We start from the raw sequence: 23,735 nt of genomic DNA, 5'->3' as shown, positions 1-23,735 counted from the left end.
TAACCAAACAGTCACATATAGCAACAATTTAAAAAATGGTCACTCCAGCCTCAGTGTAGGCAGTTTGATATGCCTCTACTCTAGCTCCCTGTAAGTGTGGACTCAGGGTTTATAAGACACTACTTCAGAATTTGGGAGTGTATAGAATCACGTGCCCTGTCTGCAGTCCTGACCTCAACCCCACCGAACACTCGGATCAGCAGGAGAATTGTAAAAACTCCTGCCATTGTCATTTTAGGAATCCTTGCATTAAATCACGTTGGTTCCTTGGGTTTTCCTACATGAGTTATTGTTCGGTGTTTACCTTGCCATAACTACTGTTAGTATTTACAAAGAGAGTGCAGTGACAAGACCACAGCATATGTATTTCTAGAAGTTCCATTCTCAAAGCACAAGGGAGGAAGGAGCATATGTAAATTTTATTTAATACTATTTGCGACATGTGAAACTTTTTTTGTGTGTTTGACATTAAATCAACTAAAATTGAATGACTATGAGAGCTATTTGGGGATTCTGCTCGCACATGGTTTTGTCCAGTTTAGTAAATCTGGCTGTTAGTTGGACTTGTCACTGTCTAAATCGGGCAGCTACAAACAAAGTACAGTCACATCCACCTATTTCACAGCAAACGCTCTGACTTGTCATAGAAGGAAAACTACAAGGGGAGGAAAATCAATTTAGCAATAGCTCAGTCCCATTAAATTTTCTTACAAGATATGTGCTTGCTTCAGAGCACAAGTGGATATTTTGCAAGTGGGAATTCTAGAAACATCTGAAACCTTACCATGCATGATGGTTGTGGAACACCCACTTGTGAACTGCAGAGACCTTTATTTGCGAGTAACCCATAAAAAAAAAACCTAGAACTCACTTAATGGAATGATTATAATTTTTATAAAGCATACCATACACTGAAAAAAATATGTTGTTGGATTTACTTAATTCAATGGTGGACATTTGTTGCACACAGATGTTTTGCTTTGGCAGCAACTTAAACAATTGAGTTAAATTAACACAATTTATTCATGTTCAATAAACCTGTGCAATTTGTGTTGATAAAATGTGACTTAAACATGTTTTGATGAAGTAATTTGAGCTCATGGAATATTTTAATCCTTCACAATTTTTTCACTTTATCCCAACACCATTCAATAACTTTTACCCAATACTACTTGGTCACTTAAATACTACATGTTATCTTCAAATTACATTTTGCTATTATATTCTAGTATCAAATACACAATTTTCAAATGGAGGCCTTATAACAGATTGTATTGTTCTTTTCCAAGATGGTTGCTGGCATCCACCAGTAACCTTTAAAAACAAAATGTCTAATTTCACTGCATTGACAGTAGGTAAAGAATTAAACTGACATTACTCCTCCACTGAATCTATATAAATCAACAGTTAAATAATGTCAGTTCTTCCGTGTTCTCTGGAATCAATCACAGCAAAGAAATTAGACTCTTTTAAAAATGTTACAGGACAATACAAAACATTCTATTTAAGGCCTCTGACGTCAAGATTCAGTTAAACAACAATTATAACTAAACAATTTGAGGTAATGTTAGTTTCCATTAACATTAAATTAGGTTACTGAATTGGAAAACACCTTCCTATTAACATTACCCATTTTACCCCAATAACTAAAGAAATTAGCACTTGCAGGTCAAAAACTTTATTCAAGAGACTGAAAAATAACATTGATACAGTGACTGTCAAAAATTACAGCACTGATCATACTGTGACATCCTGGTTCAAAACAACACACATAGAAATATTCAACGTTCTTTACTTCAACTGAAAATACCATTTCACACGACCCATATGGGATATTTAGACTGTATAACTGTTCACGCTACATCTCTTCACTAGTAAAAGAAAGAAAAAATACAAAGAGAAATTTAAAAATGCAAACAGACAAACAGAGAACTTGTACAGAGCAAAAGGAAAAACAAACAACAACAAAAAAAACGGCTCATCCTCATGGCAGTTGCAGAGTATATAAAAATGAACCCTGCGATCTGTTCCTGGAATTGAGCTTCAAAAATGCAGCAGAACAAGTGTGAGATTTAAATGTCCTCTCACCTAGAGCTGATCACCTTGCATGCATAACAGTGAGCTTTCCTTGCAGGAGCAGTTTTGTCTTAGTTGTGAGCTTTTCTTGAGAGCTGAGTTGCATCCAACTCCATTACCACCCTTTGAATCACCTCAAAAGTGTAGCAGAGCTGTGATGGGTAACTCATATTGAAGGAATAAAAAAGGTCCAAACAGCATGGCTACTGCAAAGGTCACGTTATCCAGATCTTGAAGAACTACTATACCCTCGATGATGATGCCAACATCAGAAAAGTCATTGCCTGGCGTATCCTCTGGAGACAGATGTTCATTGTGGTTTCCTCAATCTGTGCAGTGGCCTCAGTCAAGTCCTGGTTAAACACAAAACATTTTTTTTAAGATTCCTTTTTAAACTCATCTCTTTCGAATCTACCAGTTCTAATGTCAGAGTAATTTAAACCAATGAAAGCAACATAGTAAATAGCTATAGCCAAAGAGTGGCCTGCCATTCATGGTCTAACAGAGTTTCTAAGAGAGAGTGAAAAACATAATAATTTCAAATGCTTTACATTAGTTTTTGTTAGAAAGACACCGGCCCATCAGAAATCCAGGTTATGTCACTCAGAAGATGTTAGAATTTAGACTTTCAGCCCCACAATTTGGTTAGTTGTTGGTCAGTTGGTCATTTTTTTTTTTCAAACAAAAGCTAATGTAAATATTGGTGGGATTTTCCTTTGTTCACTAGAATGACAAATTTAAAGTTTTTTTCACACTGATGTGACCCCTAATACAGGGGTGGGGCCTCAAGGGCCGGCGGCCGAGTTCACTACCAGGCCTCATGTGAACTTCAAATTATTAAAGAGAACTACTGGTCCTAACCAGTCCAATGAGGATCAAGTGGATAACTAAATGCATTTTTAAATGTTGCAAAGCCACAATCTACTCATAAAACACTTACCATGAGCTCCTGCACCAAGATGCTGCAATTGTCTTTCACACAGATGCGGAGCACTTTGATGAGGGACTCCCTTTGAGCATTAATGTCATCCTAAAGTATTATAACAAAGAAAACAGAGATTTGTGAACTTTTCAGTAGCACAGAAGAAAATGATCCCAGACAAAAACTCTTGACTTTTTAAACCAGTCAACATGCAACACCAGCATCTACAAAGCAATATCAAAAATTCCTGTTTGACATCAACTTTATGGATATATAGTTTCCAGAACATATATTTTTAAAAAAAGATAAATTCTTCTCAGTGGGCAAGTAAATGCATGATGAAAATTATGGCATCCTTTCAGTGGAATCAGTACTCACAGGTAATAGTTGACTGTTTCAATGGATGCAGCATAAAATTCTTTTACTGACCTAATGCAATACATATACACTTTGTAGTTAAAGAATTTTAAAGTTCTTACTGTCATCATGGCAGCTACATCCTTTAGCTTTGTGCCCTGTTCCCCCGATCACTTTGTAAACACTTTCAGCAGACTGTCAGAGAGAAACTCAGCTCCGTCAGAAACCTTGACTGTAAAGGCATGTTTGGGATGCACTGGAATGCTGCATTTTATCTGAAATGACATAAAATTATTTTTGAAATAACAGCAGGCACTGTGCTTGGTTAATCAGTAATGTTTTGTTGAATAAAAACTGTGTTTCCAGATCTTATGGGATTAAAAAAATCCAAAGATGTTTGTTTCTGATTTGCAACCCAACAACCCACAAGTTACAACCTCATTTTAGTTCAAGTGTGCATTAATGTGAGTCCAGTAATCACCTTTCTGACAATACATACAGGTATAAGTTAAACCTATGGCAGATTTTGGATTTCTCAGTTGTATTAATAGGGTGGTCTATTGGTGTATGCATGCACCTAATAATTATACAAAACCTATTATAATTAAGTTACAGAAACCTTAAGCGAAAATAGAATATACTTTCTTACCATAACACCTTGAACCCACAATCCATCAGCTGACTCCTGGTGAAATGCAGAATAGAAATGTGCAGCAAAAAAAAACAGAAACAAAAGGACAGCAGGTGAGGGCAGGAGGGGTAGGGATGTAAGCTAGCATAATGCCGCTAATGATATTAGCTAAAGCTGTTCAATGTCCAAAATCTCACTAACACCACAGTGCAGTAAATACACAATGTAACTGAAGAGTCAGTTGGTAAATCTATTCACACAGAAAACCAAATTATGTTATGAGTGCCTCATAATTAGGTTTAATGTGATATTACGGCTCTTGTGCCAAAGACAAATTCAAATGAAAAAGCGCCAATTCTTTGACAACAGATAAAACAGCAAATAAGCTAACGGCTCTTTTTTAGCATGTTACATGGCGACACTCTAGACGTTTAACTACATTTGGCTGAAATATGGTAAATATTAATTCAAAAAATCAAGACATACCGAAAACGTAGAGTTGGCTGCTCGACTTGACTGAGATGGATGCCTTTTTTGAACCACGATCCAAAGCCCGCGAGATGAAATCACGCGTGGTTTCACGAGATTTAATGTTGCTATCTTATTGACTTACTTCACCTGAACATGATATGAACAATTTAATACACCCTTTCTGCATATCATGTAGTTTTTACACTATATGGTTACATTTATCTTTAAAACATGAGGCAATTGTGTTAAATACATGCAAGATGCTTACATAAATCCAAGAGATGGCCAGTGCCTTTTTTTCAGTGTACTCCTGTGGTGATATGCTTGGAAAGTGGCATTAACATACAGACATATCACTAATTCAGTGGTGAATACCATCACCTATACTTTGCTTAGGACTTATATATGAGTTTGATACCATGAAACTTATTATATAAAACGTATGCAGATCCATTTCCAAAACCTTTCCTGGACTGATTTCCTAAAATCTTGCTGTGTTCCTTTAAGATGCTCAGCTTTGGCAAGCGATATATTTCATTTGAAGAGGAGTGTGTAGGCCTACATGTGTGGGTGTTCATGATGCAAGCCCGTGACAGCATGAGCTAAATGATAAAAGCCAGCAGACCCTTCAGCCGTGGTGGCATTTAACTCACACACCATGGATTCGGATGGATGGAAGTGAGCTTGTGGCATGAACGGGACAGCTGAGATTCAGTTGGCGCGCACAAGACAGAGAATTTTTTTTAAAAATGTACTCCGTGTGTTTAGAATGCAAATATCCGCACTCATTAGCCCCCTGGGGGAATTGGTGTTTCTTCCTGTGAGGTGCTCGGTAGGTGTGGTAGGAGGTCAAAGTTCAAGGGGAAGTCGGGTGCACGCATGCACTCCTTCCTCGCAGAAGACAGAACGACCCACTCCAAGACATCTCACTCACACATGTGCCGGTGAATCCACACCTCATTCTCTGTTGCATGGGTGTTAATCTCTCGCTCCATTTGCACTCATCAGGAGATAACGGCATCATTAGCACACATTAACATGTCTGTGTTATCATTCTCTCAGAGGCCGGTAGTCCCTGTGCAAACTATACGTATGCGAGCGTGTGTGTGTGTGTGTGTGTGTGTGTGTGTGTGTGTGAGTGAGAGAGAGAGTGAGAGAGAAGACAAAGAGCTGTGAATGGGGATGAGGCGTGAATATGGCTTTTTCAACAATTTCAGTCTCTCACAGTCTGTCACTGAGATACGCATGTGTAAGCCAACACATCCATTTACACATCAGCCAAGATTTTCAACAGCAAAAAGTACTTGCTAATTACACCATTATGTGGACGGTTGACATAAGCTTTTTGTCATTATGACAATGTTGGAGTGGGAGAGATTTTCTTTTTTTAACCGAATCATAGTGGGGAAGTGTTTATTGGCGCTTTTTGTTTTCAAGCGTTTAGAAGTTAACAACGTTGGAGCTATAGAGATTGAAAATGTGACGTCATTCAAGGGTAAAACCGCAAAGAATTCTGGGAACTCGTGGCAAGAGGTACTAGCGCACGCAGGCTTTCAATTGAAATCAGTTACACAGCGATAAAAAGAAACACAAAAAACTGTCAAGAAGCTGTTGTATTATTAACTGCAATAGCCGGTCGCATGACAGCCACGGGAAGCCGACGGGTAAAGAGATCGTTTTTTTTTTTTATCGGATTACGTCGTTGAAGAGAAATTATTCGAGGCATGTTTCTGAAGTAAAAAGAGGCGACAGATGGCCTGGATTGCAGCCATTCAAAGACCAAATATAACATCCCAGAACTCTCCAGCTCACAGGTTAGTCTGCTCCAAGCATTTCCACAAAGGTCAGTGTTTTGTAGTAGTTAATACGTCATTTTTCATAATGAAAAATGACGTAAAAATGACAGCTCCCTGCAGCTGAACGCATCCTCTGACGTTCGTGCTCCCACACACGTGCAAATCCACTCTATATATGATCAAACAGAATGCCTAATGTGTGCACCTGCACGCAGCCCCATATTCACACTCTCCAGCTCACAGGTTAGTCTGCTCCAAGCATTTCCACAAAGGTCAGTGTTTTGTAGTAGTTAATACGTCATTTTTCATAACATAATTGGTGATATAGGTTACAAGCAAGTCTGGCGCTGAACAGAAATTGTGGCGCTATGCTATCACTAATTGCCCAGTACGATTACAGCATACAATATTGTCACTGCTACATTTCTGTAATGCGAACCAGAAATTATTTCCACTACTAATTAATTACCGTTGAGCTCAAAGGTCCTATTAATAAACGGTTAACGAATGTGTATTTATGAAGACGATTTGTGAGACTGGTAAACTTATGATACATACAATGGTCTTTCGTTCTACACGGTGCATTTCAAGGTCCTGTACCCATCCGTCGGTAAACTGTTCCTGGGCTTGTTGCTGTGACCTGAAGTTACTGAACTTCATGAGTGTATGCACTCACTCCAAGAACCATATAATTATAAATATGAGCGTGGTGAAAGTTGGGCAGCACGCTAACATATTTTGTCCACTCTGTGTGCTCGTAAGGGTCTAACCCTTTCACTCCTTTGATTTTTTCCTCGTATCTTTTCTTTGCCTTTTCATCAAGTCTGTCTTTGTACGGACCGGCATTGTTCTCCTTCGTTTTGTACATAACTTTTTTGGGGGGCAAAGAAAAAGCAAGAAGGTATTGGAACCGGAGAATGAACGTTTTGCGGTGCTGCAAATGCTTGCGTTTGATGCGGTACTTTGATTGTTTTGCCACGAGTTATCGGCATGCAATGCGCGAAAGTCACGTGGTCTGTCAATCTCTATACAAACGTCACATGGATGTAAGAGCCATTTTGAACCCCTCAAACTGCTTCGTAATTTCATGTTTGTGAATTTTAAGAGTGCAAGGAAAAGAGAAGGAGTAAAAAAATAATTTTACTGTTTTTTTCATTGTTTTTGGATTTTAGCAGTTTTCTGCCTATAGCTGCTTTGGATTGATCTATTCAGCTTGTAAATATCTTAGAGGGTTAGGCAGGAAACCAAATCCTGAAAAGTCTGCTAGCAATCGGCAACAGGACAAGCAGTCACCCCCTGTGGATGCAGCATAAAACTTAACAAAGTCGGTTGAGTTCAAGAAAAAGTCACCCGCTGAAGTTGTGTTTTGCAGAGAAAATTAGCTCTCGAGTCTAAATTCCACAAGGCTTTTTCCTACTTTAACATTTTAGTCTGTGGGGATTGACTCCCTTTTTCAGTCAGCCTCAAGTGGCCATTATAGGAACTGCAAATTTTTGACACGTTTGTTTTTCAGCTAGTTTCTTTTTCAGGCCCAGAAGTTGATGCTTTACTAAAACACTTCAACATACAGCCTAAGAAAGCAGCATTTTTCATTCAGCTGCCATAAGCAGTAGCAGAGAGAGCTCTCTCACCACAACCAAGCAGTATTTCACTGCTTTTTATTTTCATTTCAATCCAGTGTTCTGACCAGACTGCAAGCAAACAGCTTATTTTGTACTCCAAGCTAACACAGAACTTACTTCATGAGATGTTAAACATTTTTCGTCCATTATATTTGCACAAAAGCAGCTCCTTGTGTTTCTTTTCTCATGAAATTCTTAGTCATTCTGGTGTGTTTTCTACCCCCCACATCCACATACTTGTCACTGTGAAATATCAATGGGACCTGTCTGAATGCTGTAAAAATATTACTAATAGCTGGTTAAAATAAGGCTCGGTGGAAGCTTATTATTATATTAAAAATGAACATGAAAAAGCCCTTAAATTATTCACATTTTATTCTCTTAATTGTGGCTTAGAGGCCCACTCTAATTAGAACCTGTGTGCTTTGTTCAAGGTCACTTAGAAGCATACATTGTTTGCCCTTTCCAATTTTATCCCTCTCTGGACCGTCCTGCTGCCAAAAACAAGGTGATTGTATTATATTCTGAATGCACTTTTTGCTGTATCTGTTTTTTCAGGCAGTCTGCATATTTTCTTTAGAAAGATCCTGCCACAGCCTGATCATTTCCAGTGTCAGGGCCCTTGGCCTATCCTGATGTTTAGGAATGAGCACAAATCAGATCCATCTGGGAACTTGAAGGATGGGAATTTGTTGCTAGCTACGGGTCTGTCATGGATCTGGATTCCCACTGGACTGAGAGCCATCTATGTCAACAGCTGATATCCTGTGCCTCAGACACTCACATGTGTGAAAAGAGAAGAGTCAATAAACATAAAGATGGAAGGGTTAATGGATCAAAGGACTTCTTCAAATAGTCTGTAAAAAAAAGAACAGATGACTTTAACAGAAAATGTTTAACCAGGTTAACCAGCAGCAAAAGTCACTCAGACAGAAGAAAAACAGGTGATTATTTAGTGTAGTGGTTTACACATTTGCCTAGCACACAAAAGATTCTTGGTTTGAGATGAGGAGGAGAGACAAATCACTGGAAGGGTTGCATGTGTATCCATCAGCTTTGCAAGGAACTTTATTTATGCATTTAAAGAAGGGTCTACTTGCCAACTAGCCAACACTTGTGTTGGTGTACAGGTGTGCCTTCAGGGTTTCTTGGTAGAAGAGCTCTCTATCTCAGGTAAGAGCAACAGATTGCACAAAGAGCAAACCCAGCACACTTATCATATATTAGAAAGCGTTTCTGTTAAAGTCACCAAGAGGCAATGATAGAAATATGAGGAACAATCAGTCCGTGGGCTACTCTTGTTTCCACAGACACTCCAAAACATGGAAATGGCTTCTGTGCTGGAAAAACAACGTCAAAGAAATTCCTAAAATCCTGCATTTCTATCTGAAGGCCACCAGGTGGCGATAGCTGCGGTTGCAAAAAGACTTTAGATGCTTGTCAAACAACTTTGTTACTTGACCTCTGTAAACACCTTAAGAACTTTCCTGCATCCTTTATGTTACTAATTTTGGGTCCTTCTGAATAAAAAGTATTTCGTGCAGGACATACCGTGTTTGAAATTGCAGGATTATGTATCATACAAAACATTGGCTAAAGACTGCTCCTACACATCACATTCATTCATGTGTTTTGGGGGGATTTTTACTGGAGGGGGAATTCTGGGGACCAACAGGTGATAGCTACGTCCATCTTTTATGCTGCGTATGGTGCTTTGAAGCCACAATACACTTATGTATGAATTATGCTTCAGTGGGAAATCTACGTTGTGATCTACAACGTAACTGGAAACCCCTCTTAACAAATGCACCCATCTAACTAAATTCCCCAGCTTTTAAATTACCAAGTTGTTTGTACAGTGATATCAACTGAAACTGGTACTATTTAAATTATCCATGATAGAAGCCCATTTTGCAGGTGCAGCTGATATTGTGGATCTAGATTCGATTATAAAGAATGCCATTATATTTTGGAATTAATGCTATGCTAAAAGATCAGTTTGTGTGAAAACTACATTAATGTTGAGCAGTATTTTCTGTTATTTTCTGCTGAATATTTTCATTTCACGAGCAGCATCTTTTTCCCTCAGTCAATAACGTTGGTAGATAGTGAGCCTGCAGAAAGTAGGATTTCTGTGGCGGCTAAATTTATTTATCTCCTGAATCCTCTCTCAATCCATGATTCATGATGTTCCTCAAAAACCTCTGGCCTGGCCTTTTGGTGCGCATTGTCGGCCCTCAGGAGTGTATGTGTCCAAGCTAAAGCTGCCTCTCTCTGCCTGACCTCACTGTGCCTGACTGCCTGCCTTCCTGGGCCTTAATCCTGATCAAGCTTGTCTAGACCTCTTATTACCAGCACATAATAAGAGAGCAGGGGAAGGACAGGGCAATAGGGCCAGAGGGAGCTGGATGGTTGGAAAAGAGGGAAAGATACAGAGAAAGTGACCCTGACTTTGACCTGCTCCTTCATTCTAGTTTTTACTCTCTCAGTAAACAGACTATATATTCATCCAATACACAGAATGTAACAAGGATGGCAGGACAGATGCAAGGCTGTGGGGAGAGGGGCCCGGACACAAACAGGGGATTGCTGAGAGAAAGCAAGTCAATAAAATAGATCTTGAAAGTCACAAAATTGTTGAAAATTGTTGCTTACATTCGAATACTTAAGTTAAGCTAGCAATCTCCAAGCAGCTTCATGTGGACTGTTTAAATACAAAGGTGTTCTAACTTGTCACTCTGTACTAAGCATGTTTCCTGATATTTAAATGCACCAAAATTGCAGTCTAGATTACCGGTTTACAATCTAGGCATTTATTTTGTTGTAATTTGACAGGGAAATTCAGATTTTCCTTTCTTTTATTGAAAGACCGCTTTGCCAGTGACTATAATCAAACGGGAAGGCGCAGGCTGATAAAAGAGAAGAGGCAAATATCATTGATGTCACTGGATTTACCATCATGAGCTCAATCCCATTTCCACACATACTCAACGTCTGCTAAGCCACGGCTCTAGTCGAGCAGCTGAGTGTGACATGCTGCGATTACTGAACAAGAGTAAATGTGATGAGGGGCTAAACACGTGAACTAACGACATGACGGGCGTCACTGGCCATCCACGAATGGGAATGACTGCACAAAACCATAAGACAACACAGAGCCCAGAATATTGATTTGGGAGTGTTTTAAGCATACACATACTAGATAGATGTTGTGAGTGTGCATATCTTTGAGGTCTTAGAAGAGTTGCATGTGCTACATGGTGCCATGTGCAGTAGCGTGATCACATACAAAATTCCCTGCTTGGCACGATGTCTCCCTGCAGCTGAACGCATCCTCTGACGTTCGTGCTCCCACACACGTGCAAATCCACTCTATATATGATCAAACAGAATGCCTAATGTGTGCACCTGCACGCAGCCCCATATTCACAGTCTATGTCTTATAAATGCACAACCAGCTGTGTTACTATGCACAGTGACTGGAAGCCTATTTCATCAAATTACTGAAACACTGATGTAGGCATGTATTTAGTCTCATCCCAGTATTCCTCTCTGTTTCCACCCCCTCACCCTCGCCTTGCTGCTTCTTCTTCTTCTTTCCCAACCCCCCACTCCCACCACACACACACTTTCTTCTCACACTCATAATTTAGATTCCTCTCTTTTAAACACACGTATATTCCTCATCTTGTCCTACTCTCTCAGCTTCCTAATTGCATTCGCATTCATTTTTCAATTCTGCGCCCGAGACTTTTGCCATTGCTGGCAGCAGAATGCTTTCCTGCAAATTCTTAGCCTTATTTACATACGAGGGGGGCTTAACAGTGATGCTCTAATTGGCTGTCTGGACTGTATTCAGTATGCTAATTGCTTGTCTGCAAAAGTGTCCATACAAGGGTCGACCAGTGCCATGGGAGGAGTTTATAGAGTGGGCAGTCAATAACTACAGCCAACCAAGAATGCTTCTATTGCAATACCTTAAGCAGTGAGAATCTAAAATAAATTGATTGAACCTGAAAGAGATATAAATATGTGTAATATTGTAAAACATTTAGCACGTGCAACAAGGCTTGAATGTCAGATAAACAAAGGGATGTTAGCCTTCATTCTAAAATGAGGCTAATGTTACTTAGTCCAACAAAAAGCTATTAAAGTGGACTTGTTATGCTCGTTTCCAGCTCCATGTGGACATCACTTTATTCACTTTTAGGAACGAACAACTTTAATCGTGTTGTAACTTTTGGAATTTTGGAGGTAATTTATCTTAATGCAACTATACAATATGCTGACCTTTTATGTTGCGAGACAGTGTTGAAAGGTACCACGGAGAATGAGTGACTCATGAATATAACAAATATAAAATAAATTCCCCAGCAGCAGGATTTATAAGGGTTTACAGTGAGAGGATTGAGGATTTTTTTCCTGTCATTCAGTTAGAGTAGAGTTTCTCTTTGCAGCTCACAAACATCCTGGACATTTCTTTCTTCTTCTTCTTCTGTTTTTTTCTCTAGAATCTTCTACAAGGAATTATTTTCAGAATTTGACATAAACACGAACTCTGTTCCCCAAACGTGGTGGAAAAACTCTAATCTGAAGTATACTACCATATTAAGCAATAAGACAGATGCTCCCACTCAGCTTATAGTGAGTCATGTGTAATAATTTTCACACACTGGCTGTGAATAATTGCACAGTGTTGTTAGTGGCGCACGTCATATCTTTAAGTATCTTATCCTCCAATTCTTACTTTGTAATTACACACTTTTTGGGGATTTAGGCAGCAATACGTCTTATTCTTTATTCATTTATCTTTTAATGTGATCGTGTCTTTTAAAAAGTTGATGTTTCCATGTCACTGATAAATGCTAAATCGATAATAATGTATTGATTTTTATGTTAAACTTCTTCAAAACTGTCGTGGTCTCCATGTCTCCCTGGCTGGCTCAGCATCCGGCCATGTGTTTTTGTTGTTGTTGCTCTCTCTCCTGTCCTCTGTCTGCCTGGGCGGAGCTCATCGTGGCCTCCCGCCCTTTGCCCATGCACGTGGTCTGATTGTCCACCTGCTGCTGGTCTACCTGATTACCTGGCCACTACTTAAGGTGGTGGCTTTGTGCTTCTCTGGTCGTTGAGTAACCTGAGTTAGTGGACCCCTGGCAAATCTTGAGCTCCATGTGAATTTTTAGCTTGCTGAGTGTGGCATGTGGACCTTTTCCACCCTCCTTTCCACGGATCCCTGGAAACCCCGACCCTTGCACATTGTATATATTTCACTTGGTGTTTTTGCAAATAAACCGTGACAAAAACATTTTAAAAATACATGGAATATTTAAATAAGTCACGCCACACCACACCAAAAAAAGCGGAAAAAAATGAAAAAAATATCAAAGCTATAATGCATGTTCAGAAGAGTGGGTTTTTTTTTTTAACTTTCTTTTCTTTTTGGTCTTTAGCTCCAGTCATGACTCTTTTCGGGCACAGTTGCTGCCTACACAAGAAATTAACCATGTTACACCCTGCACAACAAAATATTTGATGTTAAAGCTCCTCAATCTGTTTATTACTAAAATACTTTAAAGGTTACTTTAGAAATACTTACATACATATAATTTGATCATTTTTTTCTTTATAGACTGAGACTCACTGCCTTGTTTTACTGTTTACTCTGTGAAATATTTCAGATGGAAATTACACCCTAAATTCAAAGAATGATAAGATGTGTTTTCTCAACATTAATCTTAAATCGCGGGTTATATTATGAAGGTAATAAATTGAATGTGAGCAAATGTCCGATTTTAATAAGGTTGCTAAGTCTTATGTCAAAATGAGCTGTAGCAAAAGGCAGATTACTGAAAACAACTGGCTTTTCATGTCCGTCCCTTGCATTAATTTAAATGATCCTTCCCTATCAGCACCATCACGGTGTTGACTGTGTTTTATCTGTAATTTTGGGAATATTTGCTTGTGAATCCTGCAGCTATTGCATTGTGTGTCCTGTGATAATTTAAGATTAAACGCTGAGAGGCATTTGGGCTGCTGTTGTGTTTACCTTGTAGTCAAAAAAAAGCAGCTCATTAACATTCTCGTCATTGTTGTGTGCCATTTCTCAGGCGCTGCGTTGCATCTCAATAGGCTTTTCATTGAGACAGTCCAGGAGTCAATTAGCTTATCTGGCAAATGGCAATATCTACCTTGATGTTGTTGTTGTCATACACAAGCAAAGAGCCTGTCCACACTGACTCCGAACAGTTCCTTTACACAAAGTCACGTAGCGGCACATCAGCCACTGATAACACCAGGACCATCTTGAAAGAGACGGTTCCCTCATCTTCCATCCATGTACATATTCCCCTGGGCGGTAAACGAGAGCAGGGTTTCCCCAACAGATAAACAGGATTTATTGATTCAGTGTAATTTGACTCAGTCGGTGCCATAATGACATTATAGGGGAGGACCAGTGACTGTGTTTGTGTGGATGTAAGCATGCATATATGCATGTGCGTGTGCACAGATGCTTAGCACAGTGACGTATTATTCAGCCAGAGGAATTTAGCTGATTGGAAAGTGATATAGAAGAGAGCAAGCCAGATGAAAAGAGGATAGGAGAAGACTAGAAAAGCACCAGCAAAAGATGGTCTGTGTGTGTGTGTTGTAGATGAGGAGGTAGCAGTGTGAAAGGCGAAGTAAATTGTGCTGCTCTCACGTGTCTTTTTCCACGGGCACCGTGCCATAAATACTGCCAATCTGTGTAAAACCCCCAGTCGATCAATGAGCCATCGGAATAATGTTTTACTTGCTAATCAAAAGGAGGAACAGTAAGAGAAAGACACAGTTCAATGGCGAGTTAGTAGATAAAGTCTTGAGCTGAATTCCAATCATTCCCAAATCAGTCTAGAGTTTGACTACAGATTTGGAAATGCTAATCAGCCATCTGTCGATGGCCGACAGCAGATCAAGGCCATTCCCCACTTCTGGTGGATGGGCTTCAAAAATAGACACTCATCTGAAAGGCATTTGTTTGGTTTCACTTTGGCGCTTTACGCTTTACAGAATATAAAGATATTGTGGTGAAAATCTAGCAGGATCAGACGTACAAATATGCATGTTAGAAAATGTTTTGTTTAACAAATAATATTAAATTGGATCTACCAGTGACTTCAATCACAGTTTACACGTTTCTGTTGCTTCCTGTAGCAGCATTTAGCTAATAACACTTGCTTAATAGTAGTGGTAAAATACATGCTTAGTATTGTGAAACCAGTTAAAACACTGGTACTGGGCTCAATTCAGCTTAGGTTAAAAAATATAAATAAAACTAATAAATATGCTGAACATCTGTATAACTGTAATGTAGAGTTAAAACGCAGATACTTTACAGCTGTTTTGAAATGCTTACAGAGCTAAACGCTACCAAAAAAGGTCAAAGTAGCATGCTAATATTTAACATTTGTAGTGTTTCCCAATTCCATTAAAGTACAAGCAAGTATTTTAAGTAATTTAAATTTATCTACAAGTAAATTTCTCTTTTCTTTTGTGGTGAACTTCACATGTCAAACAACCAGTCTACGCTTCTCTGCTCCCTGATGTAATCCTTATAAACCTTTGATGTGAATAGTTCAGTGTCAGTAAGTTTAGTAGCATGAGGCATTTTTATTTAATTTTATTTATTATTATTAACTAGCACCATTTTCATTTTCAAAGTATTTCTCAGAGAAAAGACCACCAGATGACAGTTAGCCAGTGTCTAAAGAGGTTAAAGCTGCATATGAAGAAAAACTTAATTAGTTTGTTTTGGCTTATTGCCTTAATCGCAGTCAGGATTATTTAACGTCAAAATGTATGCTAGGTTGTTTGTCTATTTAAAGCTAAGGAATTTAACTTATAAGTTTTTGGAAATAATATGGACTAAAGTTGGTCATTAGTATGATTCGGACTAGCATCATCATGGGTGCTGCTTCCTAAATACTCTGTATGAGTATATCTGTCATTGGTGTTTCAGTCGTTGTGATGATGTTCCATGATGGTTGTTGTTTATGTTTTTTGGGTTTCTTTGGTTCTCTAGTGAAGGTTTAGTTCTGTTTTCTTATTCTCCTCATTTAGTCTCCGTGTGTTGTGTGCTTAGTTTTAAGCCTGTCATGTTCCACATCTCTGTGTCTAGTCTGTTTTTGTCTCTTGCTTCCTGTTTTATTTTGATATCTTATTGTCCAACGTCAGTGTATCTAGTTTTGCTTCCCCTCGTCTCATTATTTCTGATTAGTCCCAGCTGTGTTTCCTCCTGTTCCCCATCCTCTCGTTATCCCGCTTGTGCGTTTTAGTCCTCAGTCTTCCCCTGCTTGTTGTCTCGTTGCTCCATCCTGTGTCTTTCTTCCCTCCATGTTCCAAGTCAACTCCTAGTTTTGAGTTCCTGGTTTATTTTCCCGTGTTTTAGTTTGAGTTTCTAGTTTCTAATTTCTAGTTTTGCTTTGTATTTGAATGTGACGTTTTCTAGCATTTAAGCTGCCATTTTGACTTTATTCCTCTGTTTATGAGTCCTGCATTTGGGTCCTACATCCTGCCTGCCACACAGAAAACCATGACAATATTCGGTAGTCAGGACAGTCTGAGGCATAATAGTCCCCACTGTGTGCTACATGTAAGAAAAAACAACTCTGAAAAAATGACCCCACCTGATTCTTCTGAAACTGACTGAGGTCAATGTGCCAAAAAGGCTTTTGACTCTTTATTGCTGTTAAAATTAAATATAGAAATAGAACCACTGCAGCAAATTTATGGCAAACCTTCCATCTATCTTTATGATATCTCATTAATGCTGCACCCAAACTAAGGAAAACAGCCTTTAGATCTTGGCACACCCAAACTTATTGCAACTGTGTGCAATAAACTTCCAGTCTTGTTGCCTTTTAAATGGCTACTTTGTAGACATGACTAGCAATGTGTCCATTCACAGTCAGTTGTCATCTTCATACTGACTTTGGCTGGTCAAGCCAGTGACAAAACAACAATAAGTCTGCTATCAGTCAGCTTTCAGTTTGTGAATGAATGGGGTCAATTACATGCAATCTGTTTGTAATATTTCAGCAAAGAGCTGTCAGAAATGAGCAAAAGTCTGCATAAACAGTAATTCACATTCAACTTCTTACCTTAAGGGTTCAGTCAGAATGTCATGTTTCTGATTCCTCCATAAAAAGTTATTTAGGTCCTGCAGGATAATGCAATATAACTATTATACAACCAAATGGCAACCAGCTGAGTCACGTCTACTATTACAAGAGATATGTTGCATTTAACATCTAATTTGTGTAGACTGACTCAGACAAATTGCAGGACGTTGCCAATTTGTCTTTTTTGATGGAAATTATTTTCAAATTGTTATTATTTACAATAAATTATTTATTGCACTTTGCCAATCAGTCTGAGAGTGATTGCAGTCAACTTGATTCAGGTCCCAACTCTTTGGAGACAGACTATGTCCAACAATCCAATCTGTGCATCTGCTTTGCAATCGAAAGTGGTTGCGTAAACCACTACTACATGCAATCAGAAATAAATGCAATCCAGTAACTGCAATACAATTGCAATTACTGGATAACCTCAGATTTTTTTTCTAGTTGCACAGAGGTTACCATACTATTTTTACACTAGTGTAGCTGAGTCATAAAACCACAATGGTTAAAATATTTTACTTCCGTTTATTCCTGTCAGGACCATGAATGTCTTTCCAAAAATTGGCAGTTTTTGAGACATTTTAGCCTGTACTCAAGTGGCAGAGCACGTCACATTTTCCCAGAGACCACACTGTCAGTAAAAAGTCAGCAACATCCTGACACACACAAAGCAACAGATCAGAGATGTGTATCCCAGCCTCAGTGAGTGCTTCTAACCCCCCAGTGGTGGATGAAGAAGCGTTTCACTGTCATTTTGACTTCCTCTGGCTTTGCTTGCCTCCACTTGACAGGCTGAGACCGAGGTAATTGGTGCCACATATGATTCTGTCAGCTTGGACAGCAGGTAACAAGAGACGGTGAAAGACAAAAAGAAATACAGACAAAAATGTACTTCAGGGCCCCCGGTGTAACTGGGCTTCAGTGAAAATTTCCATTTTGTCTTCCACTGCGACCTTAAATGTAATTCCTCTGTGGTTTGTTAATGCAAAAGTGGCTTAAGTGGCTTAGTGTGGAAAATTATATATATGTGGGTGTGTAAATGTAAAAGGTGTGTATAAATTGTCATATTTATGCAAATTAGCCAATTTTCCCTGACGTCTTTGCTTTCTACAACCTTGTCTAAATTTCTCAAAAGTCAAAAAGTCAAAATATTTAACCACCAACCCTGAATAAATTGATTTGATTTGTTTTAGAAAATGCACACATACTTTGCAGCACCCCCATCAGCTACAGCCATGCATTTTTAAGCAGGGTGTCAGAAAACACTGCATCATATTCACACATGTACATATTACACACGTGTGCACAAGCTGAACACACAGAAGCATCCTCATCCTCAAGTCTAAATATGTGGCACTGATAATTCTGTCTACTACACGAGCAGCCATCGCACAGAATTAGGTCAATTCACACAACACCCCTCCTTCTCTCTCGCTCTGTCTTTGCTGATTACCAACTCATTTGCCTCATCTTTCTTCCTGGTTATCAGCTCTCTTTACCGTAATTTATATAATTAGCAGGTTGTAGAGCAATAACTTCCAATCCAAAAGTTGCCATACTGTGCCTATTGTAAATATCACATTTTTTCCCAAGGGTTTCAAAGGTGCACAACCTGCGTTGAGACTTGAAAGGGTCTCCAGCAAAAAATGATCCACCAGGAATCATTTCTGGATTTGCTTAACGTGTGATGTGTATTTCTTTGATATGGAATTTTCAAAAGCTCGGTCTGTGATTGCTGATGGCAAAGCTGCAGATGTTCTGATCTTTGCAGATGAATTATTCGGCACAGTGCACCTAGTTTAACAGTCTGGCTCATATACAGCCTTTAATTTAACAGGAGTGCGAGAGGCAGACTGAGCTGTGCAGCCATCTTGCCATCCCCGAATCGCACACTCTTTTCAGTCTCATCCTTGGGCATGCAGCCTCCCTCCCCCCACCACTCCATGTGCCAGCCTAGAGGGTGTTCTGGGAGGGCATAACCAGCGTGTGTGTGTGTGTTGATGTGAAGGGCAGCCTTGCTACTGTAGCTTTTCAAGCTTTGCTGCCAGTATGTCAGTGCTGCTGCCCTTTTCTTACACGTCTACATTTTCCCTCCAATGCTGCCTTCTTCCATCACCCATGCTTGACCTCATTGCCTCACTGTCATGCAGAGCACATGCTACACAAATTCATGTCATACTGAGGCTGATGCAGATTCTCCACATTCTTTGGAAACTATGTGACCTGTCTGTGGAGCCCTGCTGGGATGTGTTGTGTGTTTTAATGTCTTGGATTTACATAGTGGGCCTTTATTCCCCCCCTAACCAGCTGACTGTCTTATCTTGTGTAAGCAGCACTGTAGGCTAAAACCCCCATATGGCTGCCAGAGAACCTGTCTCACCTTCCTCGTCTGTTTATTCACACCAATGGAATGATAAGATTTTATGCTGCTTACAGTCACAAATACAAACAAAGACCCTGCATTCACCGCATTAAATGCTCCGTCTGGCCTACTTTTCATGGGAGATGGCATCCCACTGGTGTGTGTTTTCAGCGTGTAAGGTCTCTAATGGGAATATTAAGGGGCCAGTGTCAAGCCACCCTATAAGAGTGCACATCAAGCCAACCTCCTCACACCGACCTATCACAAGCTCTCAGTCAAATCACATCCTAATTCTCCACACTGTGTATGTTTGTGTGACTCCTCTCCCTGGTGATATGTGTCATCGTGACTCTTGGAGTGTGTTTGTGCATAAAACACATCTATCAGACTATCCTTGGAAAGTGTTGTGCATTTAATCAGATCCATATCTCTTTAATTGAAATACTGTTTCTCCAGTTCTCTACCATACTTATTTACTTGCTACTTTGCATGTCTCAGTGTGTTCATGCTATCAAGTAAGGCTGCAAAAGTAGTCTACAAGCAACAAACGTTGTACATTTCTCATAGTAAAAGTTCTCCATCTTGGCTACCAAGCAGAAAGACAGGAACCACCAAAAAATTGTGAGACGGTATGAAAGAGGAAGAACTGTCAGCAAGAATGATGACTCGAATCCTAGGAGTCATCATGTCATCAGACAAATGCTTTTTTGTCTGTTAAGCCACTTCAAACTGCTCTACAAATCATTCAAGAACTAATCTTGTGTCTACACTTAACAGACAACTTAGCAAATAACCAATTTTACATTTTTATCCTTAGGTACTTTATTACTAGTAACTAGTAACAACAACAATAATAACAAGGTGGCTGCTGAAAAGCCGTTAGATAAAAACATGGCGTAACTTGGCATGCTGTGCAGAGTGTCCTTACAATATATGAGGAAACTATACAAGTGGAGTATAAAGGAAGACGTGGCAGACGCAGGAAACTTCCTACAGCAGATGAACAGTATCTGAAAGTGGTGTCCTTAAGAAAGAGGAAAAAGTCAAGTAAATACCTAACAAAGAACCTGAGAGATGCATTGAGCTCTTTGGATGAACCATCTACTGTTTGCCACATCAGAAATATTCTCAGTTGAAGGGAGGTTGTGAAGAAGCCATTCGTAAGGAAGGGAAATAAGTGGACAACGTTGAGGTATTCCACATTACACTAGATGAACTGCTTTTAGCTTTTAGCTTGGCCTCCAGGTGTCTCAGAATTCCTTCTTAACCTTGATGGCTTCTTTCAACTTCAGTGTCCACTGTCTGGTTTGGAATTACCATCACGACAGGTACCAACTACATTACAGCCACAACTCTGTCCAGCCACTTCAATAAAGGAGATGCACGAGGTTTAGACTCCATGTCCCCAGGCCCCTGGAATACTTTATGGAGTTCTGCTGGAGGTAAGAATTGAGGATACCAACATAAGGGACCCCTGCCAGAACACACTCTGGTTCAGATCAGGCAGGCCATTCCATGTCGCACGTTCAGGTCTCACTGCCATTGCACACATGGGAAGCTGGAGATGGGACCACCCTAGACTTCCACCAAACACAAAATGCAACCAATCCCTATGAGGCCTCCTGTGGATGGTGAGCCCATAGTAAGGCAGGGCCATGTCAGCTGTTCACCCGACGCTCTCCCTTGTGCTCCCTCCAGTTCCCTCCCTGGACAAACTGGTCTTTTGATTTGTACTTTTTCATATCAAGCAACTCTTTCTTTGTCTGGCCCCTCACCGAATTTTCCTTGGAAAACCCTACCAGAGGCATAAGGCCCAACATCACTGCGTCTGGATCACTGGGACACAAAACACCCTCCACCACAATAAGGTGGTGATTCATGGAGGGGATTAATTGGGGGCACATACTAACAAACATATTTCATTACTTTTGTTAAACAGCTTACCAGTATATTAGCCTCCCCAAGTCTGCCTTACTGATCAAGACACAAGAATAGTATCACTTGTCTCTTGAAAACGAATAACTGTGTTTTCTAGTGATCCCTTTAAGAACAGTTTCAAAAAAGTCGAAATACCTCCAACTAGCTTTGACATCTTAACATCTCTGGTAGTGCTGCATTCTGCACCTGACAGTGAGGCTCTCCACCTTTACACTGCTGGATCAAATGAAACTCGAAAAGGAAATATCCATCCATGTGATTCACTCTTACTATAAGACCACAAAAGAGATGAGAGTGAAATATAGTTTCATTCGATTGATCCCTCACAGAAGTTGGTTACATTGAATCTCATCTTTTTACAGCTAATATTTAAGATTAATTTAGATTCTACATGTTAGAATTATGTTACAAAATATCAAATCTACATTGGCTGTTTTGTAAAGGTCAGGCCTACACTGAACTCCATTATGACGTTTTATACATGAACTTTTGGCATTAAGAACTTTTTTTTTTTAACATATTATGGGGCTCATTGTCAATAGATTTGCCATGCTTTATGCTTGAACTGAAGTGCCTCTTGCCACACTGTCATGACACAAGGTTCTGAAACTCATTAGATTTTCAAAGCCAAAAATACATCTGACAGATTTAGAAACCAAGTGTGGGCAAAGCTTGTGAAACCTGGTTTATGTTTCCTGTGCTGGCAGAGCATTACTTCCTCCATTTCATGACCTTTAACTACAGAAAGGCAATGATGTAGCAGAAGTGTGCTCATGTGAGATTTCCTCACTTAAACCAAGCATATACCCAGGAGTATAACAATGGAAATGCACATGATGCATAAGTCCATTCAAAAAACCCTTGTTGCAACATAAGGGAGTGTAATTTTCGTAAAAAAGGGCTTAGTAAATTGCACGTATCAGTGTGAGTTTCTGTGTTTCATCAGGCCAGTTAGAGCCACTGGCAATACAGCTGCAACATTAGTGGGTCAGTGTGCCATCAACCCATTCATCAGCACCTCTTCCTCTCTTCCCTCTGCCTCCATCTCCCCTTGACTCACCATCATTCCGTCATTCCCCTCGCTACCTACGCTCACTCCCTCTCCCGCTCGCTTAAGTTGGTGAAGTGTGCATATGCAGAGTGTTTTAAAGCTCATGAATGAATTCCTTTAGACAATTCCAAACGAAGTGTGTAAAGGAACTTTGCTAATAAGATGCATTTTATAAATGCAGCAAGTATTTGACAGATAGAAAATTAGACAGTCAAGAAAAGTCGAGATTCTCGAGATTTGTGGCAAAACTAAGATAAAACTAAAAACAGGTCTTTTTTTGAGTTGTGACCATGTGTTGGAAGCTGTCACTTGGTGTTTGCTTGCTCTGCAGTAGAGTATCACTTCCTGTTCCTGCTCAAACACAGTGGTGTTTCTGAGTAGCTTATTTGCTTAGCAATTTAATTAACAACTTTTAAATACATTCTTTTTTCATAGTATAATCTTCACGTGCTTCATCCGAAGCACACTTTCTGTGTACTCACTACCTAATTTATAGCCAAAGTATTCACTCACTGTCTCTGTACTGTTTCGCTAGCTTAGCTTAGCTCGTAGCCGACTCGTTAGCACCATGGCTACTTCACCTGTCCCTCCTGCACTTTCTTGCTCATTGTGTCAGGTGTTTAGTTACTCCTCGGCCTCCTTTAGCAGTAATGATATCTGTAACAAATGTAGCATATTTGCAGCTCTGGAGGCCAGGATTACTGAATTGGAGACTCGGCTTCGCACCCTTCATTTACCCGTAGCTAGCCAGGCCCCTGTAGCTGGTGCAGCCGAAGATAGCGTAGGCCCCGCTAGCTGTTTCCGACAGACCCCAAGCAGCTGGGGAAAGAGGGCGGCTGGGTGACGGTGAGGAGGAAGCATAGTCCTAAACAGAAGCCCCAGGTACACCACCAACCGTTCATGTGTCTAACCGTTTTTCCCCACTCGGCGACACACCCGCCGGGGGTCAAACTCTAGTAATTGGTGATTCTGTTCTCAGACATGTGAAGCTAGAGTTGGACTAGACTGTGATACAAACCGTTCAGTTTGTCAACAATAAAACTGACTGAAATGAGAAAAAGACTGAGTGTGAGACTTTGATATTAGATAAAATTAATATTGATAAAGTTTACCTTTATGTACAGAATTTAAATATCGCAAAAATTTTAAAAATTGCAATGATATCGTATCGTGCATTAAGTATTGTGATAATATCGTATTGTGAGTTGTATGGTGATTCCCACCTCTACCGGCAACCATAGTCAATTGTCTTTCAGGGGCCAGAGCAGGCGACATTGAAGGAAATTTAAAACTGCTGGCTAAGGGTAAACGTAAATTCAGTAAAATCATAATTCACGTCGGCAGTAAT

At 39.8% G+C, this 23,735-nt stretch overlaps 1 long non-coding RNA gene across 2 annotated transcripts; it reads right to left on the bottom strand.

Moving 5' to 3' along the window:
- Positions 1-1,465: 1,465 nt before the first annotated feature.
- LOC146493716 (uncharacterized) lies at positions 1,466-6,357 on the bottom strand. Of its 2 annotated transcripts, XR_014871795.1 has the most exons (4): positions 4,005-6,357; positions 3,478-3,630; positions 3,017-3,106; positions 1,466-2,429 (listed from the first exon to the last, which is right to left on the bottom strand). It is a non-coding gene; the product is annotated as an uncharacterized LOC146493716 (long non-coding RNA). The 2 variants fall into 2 exon arrangements; XR_014871794.1 differs by having other exon boundaries at positions 3,017-3,630.
- Positions 6,358-23,735: the final 17,378 nt, after the last annotated feature.

The sequence above is a fragment of the Neolamprologus multifasciatus genome, chromosome 22 (assembly GCF_963576455.1).
Source record: "Neolamprologus multifasciatus chromosome 22, fNeoMul1.2, whole genome shotgun sequence".
NCBI lineage: Eukaryota > Metazoa > Chordata > Actinopteri > Cichliformes > Cichlidae > Neolamprologus > Neolamprologus multifasciatus.
This window is presented reverse-complemented; position numbering and strand designations above follow the sequence as displayed.